Below are 22,789 nucleotides of genomic sequence, written 5' to 3'. Positions count from 1 at the left end.
TTTCATCCCTGCCTGTGGCAGGGGGTCAGGCTAGATGATCTATTCAGGTCTCTCCTGACCCTAGCTACTATGAAACTATGAAACTATGTTGAAAAATGCTGGACCGAGCACCGAAACCTGCAGGCAAGGTTAATTGGCAATGCTAATTAAGTAATACTGAACTAAATCAACACTAATAAAATATTGAGTATGTGATACAGTAAATAAAAGTTGAATATCATTACACAGGTAACATCCCTTCCTGTATTTTACACACAGGTTATTCATATTAGAGTATGTCACAGGGTGAGGAGGATTTTGAAATTGTTTGGAAAATGTTACCAAAGTAAATCAAGTTCAAGGGGCTTATATGCTACATTAAGTAACAGTGCTGGAATATAAGAGGGGATTTTTAGGGCAAGATTGTCCTTGATTCTTGCACCTGTGGGCAAGGGCAATGAGCTCCTTTTAGGTGGTGTGGCCTCATGTCATCCTTCACACAGCTCTGTGCCTAAAATGACATGATCTAGCTTTTAATGATGAATACCTAAATGATGTATTGCTCAGGACTCACATATGTATGTAGCAGGCTACAATTTTTGCAACATTAATTTAAGCAGTTCCAATAGAGATTAAAGCAAAATCTTACAGAGAAAACCCCTTTGCATGCTGCAGTTTGCTAAGAATGTGAGCAATAGAGTCATGCATAATTCATGCATGAGCACAAAACAGCTACAGTAGCAGTAGGCATGCATCGAGCAGTTCAGCTTCTCCTCAGCCTGAGGAACTTGGCCATTGAGCAGTCTCTGTGGAGGTTTGGCTTGGCCCGTTCTGCATTATTAGACGGCTTTTTGGCTTCCCCCTGCCATATGTTCAGGTGCATGTTTTAGTAGTTCAGAATAAGGCAGACTAATAAATTACATAGGTGGCTTTGCACCCTGCTATAGAGGGGGTAAATAAGGCCCTTCCGAAAGGCCAGATATGACCTTAATATTAATTCCTGTACACAGAGGCCTACACATTGACTATCAGCTAGGGCTTTATTCCCAACAAAAATATGCCTTGCTTCTGTGTTTTTAGTTCTCACTAAAGCACCACTGACCATGTTTCAACCCGGCTCACAATAACATTTCTCCCATCACACTATTACTGTCAGGGATTCTATAGTTTGGCAAGTCAGAGCACCAGACAATGCCCAGCTTAGCCTGTGAATGCTAAACACTCAGAAAGGCATAATATCTTTAACATTAATGTACAGTAAAAATGTTCTTCCTGATAGAGCTTGGCCCTGGGATGTAATTTAGCCAAAAGAACATATTTTCAGCTTTCAGAAAAAAGCCCTCTGTGTCAATACCAGCATGGAAGAAAGACTAAATCAATCAGTCATGCCTTCCTGGAAAGTTCGTATACTGCATTGCCACTTGATGCAATTTTTCTCTTTTTTTCCCTTTAGGTTCATGGCTCCAGGTATTTCTTTTAAAGCCCTCTTTTGTTCTAAAACCTTGTTGGGTGCCTGCTGCTATGGCAATGTAGGTCTCTACTAATTCCCCAGATGTCGCTAAAACAAATGTGCAAGAAAATGGTATTTAATAGATCAAGGAGAGATTAATGCGGTGGTAAATGGGAAGAGGCAGGGCAATGTCTTAGCAAGCTGCTGTTTTCTGATCTTGACTCTCTCATCAATACTTTTCAATCTACTCTGCTGAGAGGGATATCGCTTCTAATGCCCTCAGGTCACTGCAGCCACACATCAAAGCTGTAATCCTTGGGCTGGCAGCACTGTAAATGATTCCTTTATTGGTCTTTATAACTGTAATTGCCATTGAGCAGAATCTTTATATATTTCTCACTCCAAATGATGTGACTGATGGCATGAATGGTCTCTACACAAGGCTGAAACGGATAGTTTGTAACTGTGGAAAGTGGATGCATAAATGCTATCAGTTGGCAATTACATCTTTCAAAAACAATTTCTTGACAAAGAAAGTCTGGGATACTATGTATTCCACTTCTCTATAGTTAAGTCAATGGTGACACTCTAAAGCAAAGCCTTAATTTTCTGGCATTAAGAACTCAGCCATAAAAGGTAAGGAAAAATCTTCTAAAGTTATAGTAATAGAAAAAAAATTGCGATGTTGGGCAGTTTTGTATACTTGTACAGCTCAAGAACAACTCTGATTTATGGTGTTCTGATAGCTCAGGGAATGGTTTATGGATTATTGAGTCTCATATATTTTAGGTCACTAGTTCAAATCTAGACCAGGCTGAGCCTCAGCAAAATATTTGTCACCTAATGGCTGTTTAGTGGAATGAACTGATAATCTCATGCAAGTACTTAGTGGACAATTGTGCGCATCATTAAAACCCCCATCAAAATTTGCACTAACAGGCAGTGTTACTGGTAGTCTCAGCAGAGAGAATGAATGAGCATGAAAACTGAACTATCCTCTCATGCCTACAGAAAATACTACTGTGGCTCATTGTGATATAATTTGGAATAAGCTTTACTTGCTGTTGACTATTCTGGGACTGAGCTGATTTAGCATTCCAGCCTCCCAACTTCTGAGCATCCTCTGAGGTTATTCTCTATGAGTTCCCTTGGGGAATCTGCATGTTAATTAGTACTGACAGAAGAAGTCATTACAGGTCTCCATGATTTTTAATTCCCCCTACAAATGGGAAATCCAGAGACTAAAGAGCATCATAGACTAAGGGATCTGGGACTGTTCAGCCTGGGGAAGAGAAGACTGAGGGAGGATTTGGTGGCCATCTGTAAGTATGTAAGGGGTAAATATTGGGAGCTGGGAGAAAAACTGTTCACTAGGGCACCCCAGGGGAGGACAAGGAGCAGTGGTCATAAACTGTTCGAGGATGGTTTAAGGTTGGATGTAAGGAAGAACTTCTTTACGGTAAGTGTGCCCAGAACCTGGAATAGACTTCCCAAGGAGGTGGTGCAGTCCCCAACCTTGGAAGTCTTCAAGAGGAGACCGGACAGACACCTTGCTGGGATCATTTGATCTCAGCAGTATTGCTGCCCAGAGCTGGGGGGGGGTGGGGGGGTGGACTTGATCTTTCGAGGTCCGTTCAGCCCGTAATTTTTATGATTTGATTCTATAGCTCCTCAAGGAGGTTAGACATAGATGAGGACAAATGGGGATGAAGACGTGTTTCTCCATGGAGCCTCTATACACAGGGTTTTGAAGCTCCCACCCTTCTATGCCCTCTTAAATCCATCTTAGAGAAAGTCTTATTTGAAGTCCATTAAAAAGCCTCCTGCTAATTTCAGTGGGCTTTGACTTAGGCCCAATATGAACAAACTGTGAGATAACTTTCCAGTTCTCATGAGATATAGGCCAGTGGGTGCATCTCTACAGCAGGGTACACAACTTTGGTCCCAACAGAGCCCTCTCTCTCTTGCTTTAATACTGCTTGAAACAGCCAGACCATCATTTGTGAAAATGTGCAGGTAGGTATTTATAGAAATATTATACAGCAGAGGGACATTTCCTCCCACCCATAAGTCAGTCTGGCTGGCAACTGTCTAACAGCACTCCAGTGGGCTGGTGTCATGAGGACCATTGCTTTTCAGCTGCCAGTAGCAGAGGCATGGAAGTGTCCATTTTAATCAACCACCAGCGAGAAACGTTTCTCTCTCTGTGAACTCAGAATGCTGAGCTTGGCAAAAAGAGGGGCAGCTTTATTTTAAGAAGAAAAAAATGTCAGCCTTTGAACTTCTGTTTGCCTTGTATCAGGATTTTAATGGGGGCTGGGGCAGCGTGGGCGCTGAGGTGCATGGTTGACAGCCTAGAGGTTGCAAGTTTGAGGCCATATCAGACGTACTCACAGCATGGCCTGTCAGATTCCAACAAAATCTGCAAATTCTGCCTAAATACCTTGTCCCAAGGACATGAAAGAGGAAGGAAAGAGAGGAGTTTAATGCTGTTGGAAGGGGTATTTCTGTGTTCAACATTTCTCTCTATAGAGCAATCCCTTTCTTGCAGGTTTGTCTACAATTATTTCTCAATAACTGGGAAGTCTGAGGGTTCCACTGACACCAACCGAGCTGCCACTATTGACAAAGTGGAGCTATGCTGATTTACAGCGGCTGAGAACTTGCCCTTATTAGGAATGGGGTAGAGTGCACATGAAGGGCCTGATCCTACCTTTAATTGCTTGAGAAAGCTCCGATATTAGTTTTATGCCAGTGATAAATTTGACCCTGTCTCCACTGTCTGAGTAAGCAGAGCATTGCACAATAATAAATGGCTCTGCTCTGCTCTTAAATAATCTTTTATTGAAGAGCAACCTATTGTTCCACCAGTAATTAGAACAAATCAAATTATTACATTTCCTAATATACAACACTCTACCTAAATCATTTACAAGAGAAGTAATTTAGGATTGCAAGCTTGTTTCTTTTCAGGGAGCACATCCCTGATCTCTAGTAAATCAGAGCTAATAAAAAAATATGACTGCTTTTAGAACAAACAAATTGATGCAAAAAACATATGGCATGAAGACATGGGGAGATGCTTAGTTATATCATAAATGTGTCTGTGAATGAACTTGCTGAATTTATCCACAGCCATATTAATAAATGAGAAACACAGTGATAAATGAGGATACACAGAGTAGTTTTGTATAGCGAACTCATGTGGAAATTATGCAAGGCTGTATTAATAGATGGAAAAATGTTCAAAGCAGTTAAAAGGTGGGAGAAAGGAAAATAGTATTCAGGGGACAAACTAACACCAGCAGCTTAAACACATAACAGGAAGAGAGGTAGCTCCATAGTCAACAACAGAAGTGACTGAGAAATCTGCCAGGGAGCCAGATGTTGGGACAGTAGAAAATATCTTCCACTGCTTGGCATTTGACTCCTGTAATTGCTAGGGACAATGGAAACATTTCACATGTGGTAACTAGCACCACAGGATCCAGGAACCAATTGCATACAAATAGAGTTGGTTTTAAAAAAAGCACAGCTGCTCATTTTAGAAAGCACCATGCCAGAGGAAGAGAGTAAAGGAACTCTTGTGCAAAGGAAATCATATTTAAATGATGTTTGTTCATGTAATTCCTAGCTATTGTGACATGTTTGTATGTGTAGGAAATAACCCGATTCCTAGTTTTGACATGTGAATAGTTGCCGTGATGTATACAAGGTTGATCTGCTGGTGCCTGCTGCTGCACTGCCACTTACTACTGCAAGTGTTATTTGTGTAGATGTGGCATGCACATAGGACTAGTTATAGACCAGACCTACCAATGTACTTGGTGCTGTACAAACACAATGTAAAGTCCCATTGTGGAACTTTATATATAGATATGTGTGTGTATGTATGTGTGTGTGTGTATACACACACACACACACACACACACACACACACACACAACAAAGCCATTTTAAAAACAATTCTAAAAAGAATGAAAGCGCTGCCTTGCCTAGAAATGGCCTATTTTGTTCTCATTTCCAGATGCACATTCTTCTTCAATATGCATATTCTATTTTGAACTAGGAAGCCAGTGGATGTCAAACATGAAAAAGTTAGCAACTAAAAGCACAGGGAAGTTTAAACAGCACACGCTGAACTGCACCTGCATAAATGACCAGCTGAATTCTCATCTTGATCTGCAAAGAAGCTTACACCTTTACAGGAATTGCCATAAGAATGTCGGGCAGAACTCCATCCTGAGATAAGAATATAATTAGCTGCTCTTTAAAAGTATACACTTCCAAAAAAGGGATAGTCTGAGGTTTTGAATAGTTTGTTTTTCAAAGCTTGAGGATCGCTTGTTGTTCATACTTACATGCTTTCCTGAATTCGCTTGTTTGCTTTTTTAAAAAACAGAACAATTTTTTTTTTATTTATAACTTTTTTCAATGCAAAAGACAAAAATTCCTAAAGCATGGTTTTATCTCTGAAAAGCGACCAGGAAATGGTAGTGTTGGGTTCCATGTTTATGCTGTCTCAGTGAGTTTATATCACAATTGCTAGGTTTCCAGTTAAAATTGCTGTTTTTCCTAACTGCCATCTCTGCAAACATGGCATCTAAAAGTCATGTCAGATTCCAGTAACAAACATTTGACAGGTCTTATTCTGTATTTTGTTACACATTAAATTACTGATGGAGGAACTGGACCCTTGAGGATCAAGATTTTCAATGGATCTAGATAACCAATGTCACTCCTAACTTTTGACTTCACAAAAGAGTTAAAAGCCACTGAAGAGGGCAGTTCAGAGTAGTTGCTAACTTAAAATGAAACTATCAGTCTATAACATTAGCTTTTAAACACTTCCCAGATTTAAGTCATGGCTCAGGACAAAGAGATTTGATAGATGACTTTGCAGAAAGCAGCAGCATTTATATACAGAAATTCTTTATTTCCCAAGGAAAAACTACAGGAGGGGAAATCTGAAAAGAACCCTGCCAGGTTCAGGGTTTAAGTCAAATGCAGTGATCTCTCACAGTCTGCATATGGGCCAGGTATAGACATTACACTTTTACTAGTATAAGTAATTGGAAATCTGTCTATACCCCCGACTCACTGGCTCCTGCAGCAACCTCGGGGCTTCTGGGGGCTCATGCAGAGCCTGACACATGGCATGGGGCAGTGGGGATTGCCCCCCTCGCTTGCTGGACAGCAGCCGGTGAGTTGGGGGCTTTTTTGGTTTTTTGTTGTTTTTAAAGAGCTGGAGCTGGGGCAGGCTGGGCAGCCATGGGGGGGGGGGGGGGCATTGTGAGGGTGTGCAGGGGTCAAGGGGCTCATAGAGAGCCCCCCTGCAGTGTGGGGCAGTGGGGGGAGTGGGGATCGCCCCCCAGCCAGGCAGCAGCTGGTGATTGGGGGCTTTTTTCCCCCGAAAGAGCTGGGGCAGCCATTGAGAGCGGGCAGGGGATGGGGCTTGTGTAATTCAGAGATTTGGCCAATTCAGAAGCAGCCGAATCCCCGAATCTGATGAAGCCGAATCGATTCAGGACGCCGAATCACTGAATCATTGAATTGAATCACTGTCCCCCGAATTGGCCAAATCCAAAGCGAATACTAGCTGCTCCACACAGGCCTATGAATATGCGTTCTGTTTGCTACTGATCTAAACTATGCTGTTTACAGAAAACTATGTAACTTGGTTTCTGGCTTGGGGTTTTTGAATGTCTGTATCTAGCCATGGGGCCTATTTTGATTGAATGTAACACACTGCAAGGTTTCTATTTAGGAAGCACTGATAAGTAAGGATCTACTTAATTTGTGATTTCTTGGATTTTATGAATATGGGCATTGTCTGTGAAATCTGCAAAATAAAATTTAAAAAACTTACTAAAAATGAAAATACTGGCTCTCTCTCCAATGGGAGCCAGTGGTCCATATGGCTGCTGTGGCCCAGCCTCACAGTCTGCGGGGCTGTGGGGGGAGGGGAGGCACACAGCGGACAGCCCTCTCAGCCAATCAGCAGACAGGGGTGGAGCCATGGGGGGCCTTCAGCTTATTGGGGTGAGGGGCAGGCTCATGGAGAAGAGGCCTTGACTGGCTCTAGCACTGAGAGCAGCCTGAAAATTTCTTTTGCTCACCGTGACGTAGGTAGATCCCTGCTGATAAGCCTTTGCCACAAGCAGAAGAGAAAGTGCATTTACCATAATTGCATAGGATGTGGGTTTTCTCAACATGGGTGTCATGACTCCCAGAGGTGTCGCTGTAAGGACTCAGGTTGTCAACAGCACTCTGTCTTTCTTTATGGCTAGGTTGAAAACAGACCATGAAAGTGTTCTTTTCTAGCATTGGCTCATGGCATGATAAAAGACCAAGAATCATAAAATCATACAGAAGTAGGGCTGGAAGAGACCTCTGCTACAGAGGAAGGCACAAACTCCCACAGTTCATCCCAAACCTGACCATGGAGTTTGATCCTGAGTGGAGGGACAAGACCCTCTAGCCAGGAACCTTCCTCCCAGGTTCCTCCCAGGAGCCTTTAAGTCCCAGTAGGAGCATTGGCATGCTCCAGTCAAACTTCCCAGCTTTGGCTGCAACAAACACCCAGTGCCTTTAAGGAAGGCTTAAAAAAATGCCCCGACACATGTAGCAGCAAGGTTGGTGGGAAGTGTGAAATTCCCTCTCAACCCCAGGTGGCAACCAGCAGAGCCCAGAAGCATGAGAAATACCCATAGTAGAACAAAGCCATTGCTACACCTACAGGTCCAGGTCCAGTGATGGAGATTTCACAACTTTTCTAGGCCTCACTGTTCTAACAGCAAATAAGTTTTCCCTGAAAGAATCACTCTGCTAGGAAATGCATCTGATCCAGACAGTGCTTTTGTGGTAGGGGTCCTTTGGTTTCTAGTCAGTTGTGTTCAGGTGCATTGGGTCCAGGTTTCATTTAGCCTTAGTGACACTGCCAGTAACAGACTAATGAGGGCATTGCTTGAGACCCAATGACTATGGGATATCATAGGTGGTACAGGGACAAGGAAATGTAAGGCATTTGTCTCCAAACCATGATTTCCATGTATTTGTATAATGTTAAAAAAAAAAGTCCTGACACTGAAGCCATCTGGGAATATAATCAGAAAATGCTTGGGCTTTTTTGTTTGTACAAAATATCTGCTTCCACTAGCTGTCTTCTCCCACCCTGGAGGATTGTATTAAGCAGTTTTAAATTAAAATACACCATGGGCATTTTCCACATTGCCCTGTTTCATACAATTTCTTTCAAGAGTGGGGTTCTCATTGGTGCTGGGTAAGTAGCATCAGACAAATTAAATTCTTTCTGACCCCAAGGAAACCATTTAATGACACATTCCCCCACATTAGCAGATTCTGTAACACTCATCAAGCTCACATACTTGGCCCATTTATTCTCTGTGTTTTTCCAGCTTGCTCCTGACATCGAGCTTTGGTAATTCCACTGGAAGTCATTAACCTGGAAGTCCTGTGTAGTAGCCTCAAGCATAGCGATTTTACCATCAATAGTCTCCACTAGTCTCTGCCCAATTTAATAAATTTATTACAAGGGGTATTGAAGGTTTCTTGTGAGGAAACACATTGTTTAGGTTTTACTGCCTCATTATTAGGAAGCAACTGGAACTTTGAATCCTTTAGTGGTTCCAACCTGGATCTCCGAGTGTGGAGATGCTTTTACTGGCACAACTAGGGTGGGTGACGGAGACAGCTACCCTGAGCATTGACCTGTTGTGGGGAGGGGTGGTGGAAAAATATGGCTGTGGTTGCAGCCACACAATTGCACAAGTAGCACAGGGGTAAGTAGAAGTCATTGTTGTCCCTATGTGTGGCAACTCCCTTGGGGGCCTGGCCACATCATTATGTCTGGGTGCCTTAGAGCAATGACTGGCATTTTGCAGCCTCTGAATCTGAAGCATCTGCTCAGCAACTCCCTACCAGAGAAAGAGAGCAAAAAAGATATCAAAAGGCAAGAACAGCAGCATATGAATGAGCTGAGCCCAAACCTACCCCTGTCTGCCAATATGCCTCCGAAGCACACCTTTATCTCCTCTCAGACACAAATATGTATTAACCAGAACAATCCACAATAGTGTATTCAATGACATTGCTCAAGCCTTTTTTGTGGTTAAGAGCTGTTCAATGCTGCATTTGCTCCGTAACATCTGAAATTTCCAAGCACTTTACTAGGATTGTTTGACGACATTATTTGGGACTCCTATTTATTAACGGCCTAACCACAACAGAAGCACGGTAATCTAGCTGGTGTAATTAACATACAGAAATTTACAATGCCTCGTTTATTAAAAATTCCATTTAGTCCTCACGGAGTCAAATGAGAAATGGATTAAAGTGCTTGCAGTCTGTTTCATAAGCAAGCTATTAAAAAACAAAGAGAAAAATTACCTCAATAAATTGCTATCTAAATATGATATTCCAGTCCAGTGAAGCTGTTCTGTTTATCTACAACTGTAGCAAGAGTAAAATCCCAAAAGACCAGGAAAGTGCCAGAATGTAGTGGAACAGATTCACTTCTCATTTGTGTGATGAGGACAGAGAAGGAGCCCATATCCCATTTGTGGAAAGGCTGCTGAGGATGAAGCAAGCCTTGTATACTACTAAGAGACTCCGTTTATCCAAGGAGTACCCATAGCTGAAGGGGTGGGGGCACTGATCATAGGGCACTGCAGCCCCAATTATACAGTAGCAGTCCTAGGAATCACAGGATCATAGGGAAGTCGGGTGGAAGAGACCTCAAACAGTCATATAGTCCAGCCCCCTGCTCAAGGCAGGATCATAAACTAAACTATCCTAGCCAAGTGTCAAGAAGTAGCTTTGTTCACTGAAGCTCTTTAGAGTCCATCTGTTCCTATCACCAGGGAGGCTAAGCCTTGGGACGAATCCCATCTTGTCCCTCTGTAACCCCCAGAGACCTCCTCAGTGCTTAGCCCATTTAAGAACAGGATTTTGCTTTAGGTGCATAGTGTGTTAGAGACTGGAAGGCTATTACCGGTGTTCACTAGAAACCAAGGGATACAAAGGACCCGACCTTTATTGAAGACAGTAACTGTCATTTCCTTTGATCTTTTGCTTAGGCAGGAAGAGACAGCTCTGCACCTGCGTCCAGTTATTTGGAAAATGCCAAGAGACTCTAAGGCCCCAGCTCTAGACCTGGATCCCTGCCGACACAGAGCTCCACCTGAGTGGAAGTATTGGGAGTATAAAATGATGAAAGAGTAAGTGGTTGAAGCTTAAATAGATGTAAGACTGATCTATTGTGCTGCAGTTCTGGAAAAAAACCCCCAACTAATGGCTTGAGAGGGAAGAGTGATAGAGACAAACCACACTGCAGCTGATGACATAACCAGCTCAATGGACTGAGTTGAAAATTACAACTATCATGACAAATGTCATTGCTTAATTCCTGTGCAGCTGTTTCCTCCCTTACATTCAAGCTGTTGTCAAATCAACACAGGAGTAATGGTTAAGCTGGAAAGTACAAACGTGTTTGCATTTTTTTTTCAAAAGAACTTGCAAAGCACAGCTTGTTCCTGTTGCCTAATGTAGTGGCTGTCAATGACTTCATACTGTATATGAACGAAGAAAAATGGTGTTTATAGTCCCTTGTGACAGGCAAATGTGGATTTAAATGATTTAAGTTCCTTTTACTCCCTTGATTTCTCCTGTACGGAAGAAAAAAAACCAAAACAAAACTATGCATCAAATATTAACGAAATAAAGATTTTGTTTTGTGAGAGCTGCTCACACTGCGCGACACTTCCATTATTGTTGACTGGTGGTATCATGAGGCTCACGGTGATACAGAACAACTGTAGCATGTAAAGTCTGAATGTGAATTATTCTAATGGGAATAATCCCACTGAAATCCTAACACAGTACAATCATACTCCTTAGGATGCAAGAAAGAAAGCTGTAAATTGGCTTGAAAAACAATTGTACTATACATGTACTAATATATAGTTGCAAAATAAAAGCCAGTTGTTTCCAAACAAACAGGTTTTTCTACTACTGTGTTACCCTCTGGCACAAAATAATATTAAACCATAGTGTGGTGTCAGACATACCCAGAAAAACCATGGAACGTTTCTGAAATGGATTTTTGACTGTGCTTTATTTATTGATGAAAAAGACATTCCATTTTTTATCATTACAGGCTAGAATACTCATTTAAAAAATCATTTAGCTGTCAAATACTCTATTTAAAATGCTTGCACATCCAACCTCATGAGAAAATGTGTTAATGTAAAAGCACTTATCCAACAGGGAAAACAATTATTTGGAAATTCAGAAATCAAGAATTAGAGAATTCAGGTTGAAAGCACAGTCTTAGCATTGCTACTTATGCATATTATTTAAAATGATAACTTTATATTGTGACTGCTTCAATTAAGATATACAATCCACAAAAATATGCAAACTGGAGTTGTTTTATTCAATTTACACACAAGGTAATACATAGATACATTCATTTGACTTGGCTTGATTTTTAAGTCTCAATGTCATCTACAAAATGTACCAAGTTTGTAAACAATCTTCTCAATAGTCCATAAAAGTTATCGACATTTAGGGCTAATGTTTCAAAATCAAGTGAGAGAAATTATACACACACACACACACACACACTTATTTACACACACATTTTATGCTGTTAAACACCTAGTAATCTATGTAAATTAGGTATTTACACAAAAATATAGTCAGCCTACATGTGAAATACTTAATTTGGATAAATGAGACATCATTTATATACATACATTACTTATGTAAACATATATACAAAAACATATTATGTGCCTAATTTTGAAAATCTCACCCTTAAGCTAAAACTTTTGACTATGTCACAGCCAAATACCTACATATGTATTAAATGAACTGATGCTATCTAGGGGTATATCCAAGGGGGTGCACTGGTGCACTTGAACCCCATCTTGATTCCTGCTCCACCCAAAGTTGAAAGTTGCCTGGCAGTGGCAGCAGCATTTCTAATCAGGCAGTGCTGAGGGAGTCAATTATTTCATGGCTCATTGCCACTATGAGATCCCTTCTAAACTCTTCATTCCACAGGTGTTAACAGCTAGGGGTGTGTGAAGTGGGCAGTATTCGATTTGGATTTAGCCTGATTTGGGGGACAGTGATTCAATTAGCTGATTCAGAACACTGTCCCAATTCAATTTGGCTGAATCTGAATCTGAAAATTCAATTCCAATTTGAAGAATCAGCGATTCAACCATAGACACAATTTTATATGCTTTTCTACATACCTTGAGGTACCAGAATGCTGAGATGGTGGGGTGGATGGAGCATCCCATGTGAGCATGGGCGGGTGTCCCCCACGCACTCAGTGGTGGATCTGGGTTGCTGCTGAGTTCATGGGGCCCCCCCACCCCGCACCCTCCCCAACTCAGTGATCTGACTCTGGGTGTTTCCCCATACCCAGGATGCACCAGTCGCCGAGCTAGGGGTGGGGGCAGGGGCGGGGTCCCCCACACGTTCCACAGTGGACCCGGAAGTGGGCCAGAACTACTTCTACTTGGAAGTGGACCAGAAATGCTCCACTTCTACCCAGAAGTGGACCAGAAGTAGTTCTGGTCCACTTCTGGGTCTGCTGCTGAGCGTGCAGGGAACCCTGCCCCCCCCACGCTCCCATGGGATGCTTCATCCACCCCAGCATCTCACTATTCATGAACTGCACCTGGTACCTTGAAGTTTGTAGAAAAAACATATAAAGCTGTGTCTATGGCCAAATCATCGAATCTCTCTGAATCAAATTGAAGGCTTCCACTTTGATGTGGAGAGATTAATGAATCTCCTGATTCGATTTGGATTTGGACATTCAGCCTCCGAATTGGGCCAAATCTCCTCCAAATCAAAACAGCAACCAAAGCTTCACGCAGGCCTATTAACAACCCTCTTTTCTTTTTAATGGTTTTGATGATCCACCAATCAAGCTGTCCTTTGTTTTGCAAGCCTGCTCTATTACTTGCTCCTGGTAATGAAACTCCTATTAGAGAGCCCTGCAGATTGTTTGCAACTCATTCCAATGAAGTTATAATTGTTTTTCTTCAATCTTAAACCAAACAATACAGCCCTAGGCCCTTTGCTTATTAGTAAGGTTTCTAGTTTATTTTAATTGTAGAAAAAAAAGTTTTTTCATGTGTAATGATGCACCTCACCATATGCACCCCACTTTTCAAAATTCTAGATCTGCCCATGATGCTGTTATCTGTTTGTATTACCAAGGTGAGATGGCTGTGTCACAGTGTTAGGCACTTTGCAAACATTATAGTCTCTGCCTTGAAGAAGTTACATCTCAAATACACAGGACAAATAGGAGGAAGGAAGGAAGGAGGATCCAGGGAATTACCGGCCAATCAGTTTGACCTCAATCCCTGGAAAAATCCTGGAAAAAATTATCAAAGAATCCATTAGCAATAGGCTACCAGAAGGCAACTTTCTAATAGATAGACAACATGGCTTTGTTCTGGGCAGGTCATGCCTGACCAACCTCATATCCTTCTATGGTCAGGTAACACACCACCTGGATAAGGGAGATGAGTTTGGCATCATGTACTTAGATTTCAAAAAAGCCTTTGACTTGGTCTCCCTTTACATGCTCATGGTAAAATTGGGGAACTGAGGCCTCAATAACTTGATGGTCCTGTGGCTTGGAAACTGGCTCTTAGGCAGGATCCAGAGAGTAATAATAGATGGAACTGAATCAACATGGTGCTTGGTGACCCGTGGCATCCCTCAGGGTTCAATACTTGGACCAGTGCTTCTTAACATATTTATTAATGATTTGGATTTGGTTGTAAAAGCAAACTGGCAAAGTTAGCAGAGGACACCAAATTAGGGGGAACTGTGGTCACACTGGAGGATAGGCTGGGGAAAAAGGCTGACCCGGACAGGCTCATAAGGTAGGCAGATCAGAACTTGATGATGTTCAACACCGAGCAGTGCAAGGTGCTCCACCAGGGGAGAAACAACCCACAACATGCTTACAGGATCGGCAGTGCTACACTTACTAGCACCAGAACAGAAAGAGACCTGGGGGTCTTGATAGACCATAGAATGAACACGAGCCGCCAATGTGATGCCATAGCTGGAAAAGCAAATGAAACACTGGCATGCATCTACCAGTGCATCTCAAACAAGACTAAGGATGTCATCCTCTCACTTTACTCAGTCTTGGTAAGGCTGCAGCTGGAGTATTGCATCCAGTTCTGGGCACCAACACTTTAGGAAGGGTGTGGAGAGGCTTGAAAGAGTCCACAGGAGGGCTATGCATATGGTTAGAGATATGGAGAGTAGGTCATACAATGAGAAGCTGAGAGACTTGGGTATGTTCAGCCTGGAGAAGAGGACTCAGAGGGGACTTGATGGCAGCCTATAAGTATATAAGAGGCCCACATCAGGGACTGAGAGAACATATGTTCACCAGGGCTCCTGAGGGGAAGACTAGGAGTAATGGTCATAAATTGCTAGAAGCATGGGCAACTTGTGCCACTTTAGTCAGGTGGGGTACATGCCCCCCCAGTGACCAGTCAGCGACCAGGGGCGGGCATCCCACCACAGCTAATCTCACCCAAGGGGGGGGGGGCCCCCCCCCGCAGCCAATCGCGCCAGCCAGGAAGTGACCGCGGCACTCCCGGAAGCAGCTGTGGCACTCCCAAAAGTGGTTGCGGTGCTTCATCTGGTGCTCCCACTCCCTGGCTGGCACTTGCAAGGAGGGCACCGGCACTCCCACCTGACCCCCCTGCCTGTTGCCTAAGCGGGAAGTGTGGCCTGTCAGGAGGTGCACTGGTGCTCTCAGGGGGTGCACGTGCACCCCCGTGCACCCCCTACGCATCACCACTGGCTAGAAGACCATTTTAGATTAAACATAAGGAAAAACTTCTTTATAACTCGAGTGTCCAGGGTCTGGAATAGACTCCCCCCAAAGGTACAATCACCTACTCTGGATGTCTCCAAAAGGCACCTGGACCTGATGATTGAGAGATCCCTTCCAGCCCCTAACATCTATGAATCTATGAATGTATGAGAAGAAAAAAAGGACATGAGGAATAAGGAGATTCTTTCAAGATTACACAGCCAATAACTGTACAGAGCCAGGAAAGGAAGTCATGTAACAGTGTGAACCTAGCTGGCTTAGAATTTAGGCTGATAATTTTTACTTACCTAAAGCTGGACGAATATGTACTATGTGGTGTTAAGGGCTAAAAAAGTGCATGTAAATTAACATTACCTAATTAACATATTTGCTGTTTTATGTAAGCAGCATTATCAGAATCAGTCATCCTAGTGTAATAGGCTACACATGACATTTCAATGATAAATTGTAGTCTACATATATGTATGTTGGATAAGTGCATAAGTCACTTAATTGTAAAGCACAAAACAGGTGCCAGTTTGTTGTCTATATTGTAACAAACATTGGTTATTTGTATATCACTTCTAAACCACTTGAGCGCATAGCCCTTTTCAGTCCTGATGCTATGCACACTATAGGATACACTCTATTTTCTTCACAACCATAGAAATGCCATTCATTTGTTTGCTTTTCTACTGAATTCAGGTTCACAGGCTATGATTGTAATGTGTCAAGTAGGCAAACTGGTAACTAGAAAGGGTAAAACGAAGGAAATGTGAGAGATCCAGAAAGAGCAATAATGGAACAGATGAAAGGGTAACTTCTCACACAAGTTACCAATTTGAAAGGAATAAAGCTAAATAAAAACCACATAATTGCTAAATAAAAAATAAACACATAAAGCTAAATAAAAAATGCTAGGAAATAAAGGGAGTAGGAAAAAGCTCATTCCATAGACATCAACAATGTATGCCTTTACCATAGGACAGGAAGTACATCAGCTGTGTTTATACACGGCAGCAAGTGAATCATCTGCTTCTCCAGCAACAGTGCAGACTACGGCAGTCTGGGAAGGCACATAAGCAAGCCTTTGTAGAGACTTCCAGCAAAGTGGCCGGAGTGTCACATGCATCAGTGTCCCCATGCTGAAAAATGGTGGTGGCGGTGCTTTAATTAAAGCTTGTCAAATGAGCGTTAGTTAAAATGCCTTTGCAGTCGTTTTTCAGTGCGGGGATGCTAATACATGTGATACTGGAGTCTGCTGGAGCATGGTAATTACCACTCTCTAGCAGATTTGATTAACAGACACTGTTCCAACGCGCTGTAATTGCGCCTTGCTGCATGGGTGTAGGCGCCCTATGTGACTGACTTTGGCTAACCTGATGAGGTTGGAAATTATGACAAACAGTGGCCTTCTAATAGACTGTCACTGACAATTAATGGGAACTTTTGTTGTTTTACAATTTGTGCAATATGCTTATAGATATAAAAATACAATCTTGCGCTGCTGAATCTGGGTTAGTGGCTGATGTGAAAAACATATCCTACTATCATTTAACAGGCTTAGAGCCCCAGATGCCTTTTCATAAATTACATGTTCTGGTGGTTTATCAAAGCACTATCAGAAAATGGTTGTATAATCTTTTGTTGAGACTAATTCAATATATAAAGGAAACATAAGTTTTTTATTATTTTGTTTTGTTATTGTTTAGTCATTAAGAAGTCTTTTCATTTTAGTTTAGTTTGCCTGTTAAAGCAGAAACCAAACAATATGTTCTCAGCAGAGGATTCCTGGCCTGTGGAAAAATGGTTAAAACTAAGTGCAGTGACTGTGCTTGACACCAGGAGTGTTTGCACCTTTGGAAACAGCCAAGCAATAAAACTTTAGCTATGGAAACAAAATGATTTACTTGCTAGCATATTAGACGGGGATTGGGGAGCTGATGTAGAGTGAGTCCCCCAGTATCTTAAGCGGAGTGGGATGACTAGGGTAGCTACCCTGAGCACCCAGTTGGCCCGGGAGGGAGGGCAGAAGAATATCAGCTGCTACTGCAGCTGCACAATTGCACTGGCACCATGGCAGCAGCTGGAAATTGCCTTTGCCCCCCCACGATCCAGCTGCCTGTGTACCTGCTGCTTTGTTATGACACTGGAGTCGGCTACACTCACTAGAGAGGACCAGAAGGCGTTACTGGGGGAAGCTCCTGCAGGGGAAGCCAGATTACAATCCACACTGTGACTGAATGCATCTCTCTCTCTCACTGCAGCTGAGGATGAGATGAACACAGTATGGTCATAATTAATAGCTTGCTTGATTTTGATATGTGCTTTAATATACATAGCTTAAAATATAACTCCAAAAAAACGATGTGTGTAATTCAAAGGAAAGTAACCTCTCTTTTTCCGTTATGCAGAGAAAAAATCTCTCTTTTACAGGAGGTTGGGAGACAAAGGCTATCATAGTCATTCTTTCAAATAATACTATTAACATAATACAATGTGGTATAAAATAGTAGGTTTAGTCAAAACTAACAATGCTTAAAATATGCTAACTTACACCTGAGCAGACAATGCTGTGATATGCCCTGTACCAGATTTTAATTTTTTTCCAGACAACAGCTTTTAATGAAATTTCCAGTCCCTATGACAATTATGATGAATAATAATCTATACCATTGATTCATATTATGTTTGCATCATTCAGGCCTTGCTGTCAGATAATTTCCTCTTTGTCTTATCTATTTATAAATCATACTATCTCAACTTGCATGTGGGATTGCTGAACATAGGCAAAATGATTTTCAGGACAAGAATTGCTGAGTTGTTTTAGCATGGTATTATCATTTTGTGTGGCATGCTTTACACATTGGTAGTGATCTGCTTGGGGCTGGAATTGATAGTGATTATATGTTAACAAATACATTAACTGAAGGCAGAGCTTGTTCTTCATTTGTGACAAGTCTCTGCATAATCACAGCCCAGTTGAAGTACTATGTACCAAAACATAAGAAAGAAATCAGACCTGGTTAGAAGGGCAAACCTCTGTAAAAGGACTGGTGTAAACTTTGGTGTAATAGGCGTGAAATGTAAGATTGTGCAGGATCTGACCTACTTCGAAGCACTGAGCAGCATCATGGCTATGCACATGCTCACATAATGTTCCAGTAACCTACTATGATCATCCTTTTTTGCATTTATCAGGTAAACAGGATGCCAATTTATTTAATGACAGTATTCAGTTGTAGGTAATAGGATGCTGTTAGTGCAAGCTGTCTACTTGATGTCAATGTGGCTATTTCATCCAAATGCAGCAAGTGTCACAATTACCAGGTAGCTAAAGAGAACAAACAGTCATGGAAAAGTTTACCCTATTTACTTGGATACCATGCACACCTTTCATTCCCAAATCAGCCCTCCATAATTGGGATGTGTGTTTTAGGTGGGGAAGCAGGTTTTTCTTCACTGGAATAAAAGCAGGGAAGAAAAGAACCCAGGAGACACTGCTGAAATGGCTGCCACTTCTCCCTGGGGCAGCAAGTGGCAGGGCTAAAGTCCCATGTTCACTTTCTCACAGGTGTTAATGAGGCAGTAGCTTTCGGCTGAAAAGCCACCGAGCTGGCTAAGGATGTGTGAGCTTCTGCATGTAGTCTGTAGTATCTCATATTGGTCAGACCGGTACAGACTACATTTTTTTGCCATCCTCTGTAGCAGAGGGCATGGCCGTCTACCTGGGATGAGTGTATATTAACAATCTTTTTTGGAATCAGGGTGTTGGCTGCTATGGTTCCCCTGTTTTACCTGTGTCAGGTTAGGGTTAATGTCTTGTGTTGTGAGAGGGTTGACTGTAGTTTTATGAAGAGTTTAGATTATGGATTTGTATAGGATGATTTGGATAGGGATGATCTTGTCTCAGGCAAGCAACCTCTCGGTCCCTTCCAGCCCTATTCCTCTAGGCCTCTGTGACTCAATGGGTGTGTCCAGATGAGCGTGCATCTGCAGTTTATGGCACTGCAAACCCATCTGCAGTGCTGCAAACTGCATGTGCTGCCTATGCAGGCATTTGCTGCACTGCTAATTTGCAGCATGGTGGGGTATTTTTTGTCACTGGGCAAAAAAGTGGGCTGGTGTACATGGTGGCAGTGTGTGCCGCCCAAAACTGGCTGATCTGAACCATGCTCCAGGGCACTGGCTGGGCTCCACACACCTGGATCACCATCACTGCAGCCCCAGGAGGCCCCCAGGACCCCAGATAAGGCTGCTGGAGCCAGCTTCTTGTACTCCACCTGGGGCAACCTGCTGCAAGCCAAACTGCGCATGGGGGGGTGTTCCCTGGGGACAAGTAGCAGCAGCACAAATATGGAGAAATGCATGTTCTGGCTCATGGGGACATGTCCAATGAGGCTTTTGGTGTGGAAGCAACACTTTATTATTTACAGCAACTTTATATAAAGAACTAAGTACAGTACAGAAGTAACTGTCTTGCTACTGTCCTTGCCTGTCTGGAACCTAGCCTTGTGCAACAAGTTCCTGCTGTCTCACCCAGACTGTCTCTTGGGATGCCTCACTTCCTGGACAGTACAGGTACCTGTAGAGGTGCAAGATGTCTGATCTGATGTGCTGTAATTGCAGCATGTCGGAGCAGACTCGATTTATTAAGTCTGCTGGAGTGTGATAATTAGCATGCTCCAGAAGCCTCAGTGTCTTGTGTATTCAGTGTCCCCATACTTCAGAATGGCAGTGGGGGCACTTTAAATAAAGCTTGTTGAATGAACTTCAGTTAAAGTGTCCCCACTGCCATTTTGAAGCACCAGGATGCTGAATACACTAAAGCTGCTATAATTAAAGCAGCCCTTCCTACCTCTGGAGCACATGCAAAGATGCTGTACATTTTTGGGAGGGCTTTGTCACAGTCAGCCATGACTCTGGAAAACTCTTCTTTTTCTTTTACATTTTGCTTTCCAAAAACAAGGTACCTATCTTACGTGTGGGTGTGTAGTATGAGAAAATAATGGTATATTGTCGGTAGTCCCTATTTCTGTTTCTAGTTAGTTCAGCTGAAACAGAGTAGGTGTAATCAATTAAAGCAAATTGGAGCTGATAAGAAAATTGTTATGAAAACAGCATCTTTACCAAAAGCAAAATAATGGTGTGTACATTGGGGGTTTTTTTGTTGCTGTTTTCTGCCCTCTCCAGCCAGTTCACAGTACAGAAATGGCTCCAAAGATCATTACCTACTCTGTTCTCAATGGCTGTAACAGAACTTAGAGGCACTGTGTAGGAGCCAGTAGGGTTTCTTTGTTCAGGTGTCCTGCTTGGGTTCATCTCCATTCAAAACATGAAAAAAACAAACCTTTATTAACATTAGACACACATTTGGTGACAAAAATTCTCTCATTTCTTTAACTAGTGGTGATGTAGTCAATGGGGACAAATATCTTTGATGGGGAATGTTAGGAATACATGGTCTCTATGCAGAGATCTGAATCTACAGTACTGCAGAAAGTCCCCTTAATAATTCTGGGTCTCAGAAAACAAACAACATAGAAATTACAACACATAATTAATGGGGATCCTTACCTAATTAAATTAATGTACTCATTATGACTAAATGTCAAATTACCATCTCATTGACATTCATATTCTGTAATAAAACAACAGGCAAGCATTAATCAGTATGGCAAAAGCTATCAGAATAGTTCTATAATATTTGGCTCTTTCTTTTTTGACTGTTCCCCCACCCTGTCATTAGTGGTCAAGGCACTAAATCAGGAATTGGGACACCTGGGTCCTAACTGTGAAAACAAATCACTAACTCAGTGATGCTGGAAAAATCATTTAACCTGCCTGTGCCTCAGCTAAGCTATCTAAACACAATTACAATATAACTTACCTGTTCCTGAGTGATTTAGGAAAATATACAGGTTAGTAAACTAGATACCCAAATGGAACTTAGGGGGAATTTAGGCAGGCAAGACACCAAATGCATTCCAGAATGCCCCACTCCAGTAACCACAAACCTCTTAGGTGTCTGATCATATTTGGTGTATACATTTTGGATTACAAGAGTCCCTAAACTTAAACGTATGCCCAGAAGCATCCAGCTTGAGCAGGAGCCTAACTCCTGTGTAAGCCCCATTGCAATCCAGAGTGGAGTACCTAAGCACTAAGAGTACCAGGTAAGGCCCCACCTGTGAGGCATGCTCTGAGATCACTCAGCATCCACTTTGGTGCAAAGAACTGTAGCCATGGTGACTTGTATTCAAAAACACTTTGAGGCAGTGATCATGCCCACTTTTTATATAATAGCCTAATGTTTGGTATACTTACCCAGGAAGCAGGAGACCTGGGCTCAAGGTGTCCTTCATACTCAGGGGGTTCCAAGGCATATCTCCAATCTTCTAAAAAAAGTGTGCCCTATCCATCAGGTTATGGAATAGTCTGAGTGGAGGGGATAAGCGGCACTAGAAAATATTATTGGGGGGGCTGGGTGGTGTGGGGCGTGCCCACTTGACCCTGCCCCTCCCTCCCGCACAGCCATTCTGGGGCTGGGGTACTGGAGCCGCTGTCACCAGCCCAGTTTGTGGGGGCTAAGCTCTGTTAGCCCTGGCCTCCTGCCATCTATGGTGGAGTATGCTCCTTCTGTTGAAACTGCAGCAGGAACCATAGAGCAATAGAAAAGCAGAGCCATCACCACCATTAGATGCATCTCCATGGTTAGGGACAGAAATTACACATAAACCAGTATAAGTGATGGGAAACTGGTTCAAATCTGGAACATGACAGAAGTTCAGTGAGTATAAACTGCTTTCAGAATGGCTGAAACTGGTTTATGATAAACCTGGATGGATGTAGTATCAGACTTCATTGATTTAGGTTAAATTCATTTATTGAACTTCTGTCCTAGCTCCCATCCAAATTCAAGTTAAGTCACAGTCCTCCAGCATCCCAGGATGCTTTGCACTTTACCATCAAACCCCCACTTGCAGGGCGGATGGGCTAGCCTTGGCCCAAGCTGTCTCCTCCAGGTGAGCAGAAAGCCGTGCTCTAGTGGCCCCTGGCTTGTGGTTTGGACTGGTTGGAGCACGTGGCTGCATTTCTGGAATCAAAAGTGAATGTCTGTTCACTTGCTTATCGGGTCAATCTACATAGCTTACACTAACCTGCAAAGATTGAATGAATTCAGCTTCGGGCTTTTTGACTGTCTGTACTTAGCCCATAAGTGAGCTGTCATGTCAGGCACCTCCTTTCAGGAGAGTCTGTGCTCTGGATCCGGCGTGGCCTGAGATACCGGAAGGCAGCCGTGAGTCTCATGCTGGTGCTTTGAGGAGGGGCAGGAACTCGCAGCATTTCCTGCAGCCCAATTCTGTGGCAGCTTCTCACTTGGGTTCTCTGAATCACTCTTTGGAGGTGCTCCTCTCTCCAAATTGACCACAGAGGGAGCCTAGTTTCCTAACCCTGTGTCTTTG

This window comes from Alligator sinensis, unplaced genomic scaffold (genome assembly GCF_000455745.1).
Source record: "Alligator sinensis unplaced genomic scaffold, ASM45574v1 scaffold232_1, whole genome shotgun sequence".
In the NCBI taxonomy this organism is placed as follows: domain Eukaryota; kingdom Metazoa; phylum Chordata; order Crocodylia; family Alligatoridae; genus Alligator; species Alligator sinensis.
Note: the sequence above shows the minus strand (reverse complement) of the source record.